The 2,050-nt window shown below is 42.5% G+C and overlaps 1 long non-coding RNA gene across 1 annotated transcript; it reads right to left on the reverse strand.

Moving 5' to 3' along the window:
* LOC311125867 lies at nt 1–1,748 on the reverse strand. Its single transcript, XR_014612919.1, has 4 exons — nt 1,052–1,748; nt 638–741; nt 405–483; nt 1–312 (listed from the first exon to the last, which is right to left on the reverse strand). It is a non-coding gene; the product is annotated as an uncharacterized lncRNA (long non-coding RNA).
* Nucleotides 1,749–2,050: the final 302 nt, after the last annotated feature.

Consider the following 2,050-nt stretch of genomic DNA (forward strand, 5'->3'; position numbering starts at 1 on the left):
GATCTGGCCGCAGAACACTTCTCTGTGCGTTCACTATGTCGCCAGCAGTACTAAAAACTCGTTCTGCTGGCACACTGGTGCCTGGAATGCACAGGTACCGTTTAGCAAGGGTGGAAAGTACAGGTAGCTCATTCTCCTGAGATCTCCACCACTTCATGGCATTTTCAGTCAAAGGCAACGCATCTTTTGCTCGGTACCTTAACACCTCTGCTCTGGCTGTCTCGCTTGTGGATTTTCTTTCTCTTTGGGTGAAGGAATCGCCAAACAGCGCATCTAAGGCTTTCTTCTTACAAGGAGGTGACTCATTTGGAGCTACAATATAAGAAATATATTTCAAAATATAGTCATGTTTCTCATTAATACAAAACAACAACAATCTTTTATTGGTATCACATGAAACACACCTGTGGTCTCTTCATTGAATCCTGACAGCTTTGTGCTTGAGCTTCCCTCGTCTTCCTCCTGATTTCCCATTGCTTGCATCTATTGATGTAAGAATGTGTGAACTGTTCAAATTTCTGCTCTGTAATACTGCACACATAAATTTAGAGGAAGATAAAGAACAGATGAGATTTGAGAGAGGACAAATGAAAGGGGAGAAGAGAAAAGAGCAGAGGAAAGAGGAGAGAAGAGTTACCTGGTGGGACACTTCTGCCTCAAAAACCAGTTTTGTGTAGACCTGTTCTCTGTCCTCTTTTTCCAGGTAGGGCAGTTCTTTAAATCGCGGGTCCAACGCTGATGCTGTTTAAAGAACAAGAATATTGCATTCATTGCATAATTAAATTAAGTTGACCTGAAATTGCAAGTGATGACCACCTCCTCATACACAAAATAATCAGAAGATTAAACTTTAGTATGTTTAAAAGAAATGTGGCACAGTGATGATGTAAAGCCACCATGAACTAAGAATTTCTTGTTTACTTTTCCATATGAAAAAACAACTCAAATTCAAACTTGAAAACGCAAAGGTGTGGCATTTTACAAATTAATACAGTCTAATAACCTAAAATATTAACCAAGTTGATTTTAATTAAGACTCCAAATTAATTACCTATGTTGAGAGCATCTTGGGTGCATCTGTAGCGTGTGGAGAGGTCACTGGCCATCACCCTCTTAATCTCTGCAACCAGGGTTGAGTCGTCTTCGCATGGCTGTAGGTGTTTCAGCAGTTTTGCTTGAAGAGGAGCAATTACAGAGAGAGTTGGCTGGTCTTCTTCACACATCACAGTGGTTGCCATTTTGACAGGACCCATCAACTGAACAATGTCATCCATGTTGGCAATATCACTCTCACTCAGCGTGCCTACATCTGTGACCCCCTTTCGTAGATCCTTGGACATCAGAGTTGCCATTATAGCTGGCTGTTGTTCCAAAAAACGTTCAAGCATTTCGAATGAACTGTTCCATCTGGTGATTATGTCTTGGATCAGTTTATGTTTTGGTGAATCCATCAGTTTGTTTTTCCTGTAGGGTGTGACATGCAATCGGGCTGCGGTGAAAATATCCAACAATTTTTCGCACTTTCCCCAACAACCTGGAAGCACGGTCCACCCCCAAACCCTTCTGCGAGGCAAGGTTGAGTGTATGTGCGAAGCAGGTAATGTGTGGACTGAACTGGGCTTCTGCACCGGCCACAATCATATTCCTGGCGTTATCTGTGACGATGGCAGGATTCTTGTCGTAGATTTTCCACTCCATGCAGGCTTCACGCAGTAACGCGCCAATATTTTTACCAGTATGGGCTTCATTTAAAACCCTGGTTAGCAGAACAAAGGTCTTCATTTTCCACTCCGGATCAATGTGATGAGAGGTAATTGTCACATACCCTTGATTTGAGCATGACGTCCAGCCATCTGTCGTTATCGCTACTCATTCAGCTTGAGAAAGCGACAGCTTCACATCATTCTTAGTACTTTCGTACAATGCAGGAATAACCTTTTCTGAGATGTGTGGTCGGCTTGGTATTGTGTACCTTGGCTCCAATGTTTGAATCATTTCACGGAATCCCGGATTTTCAACCACACTGTAGGGTCGCATGTCTTTGCAGATA

The sequence above is a fragment of the Coregonus lavaretus genome (genome assembly GCF_964263955.1).
Source record: "Coregonus lavaretus genome assembly, contig: HAP1_SCAFFOLD_1317, whole genome shotgun sequence".
Classification (NCBI taxonomy): domain Eukaryota; kingdom Metazoa; phylum Chordata; class Actinopteri; order Salmoniformes; family Salmonidae; genus Coregonus; species Coregonus lavaretus.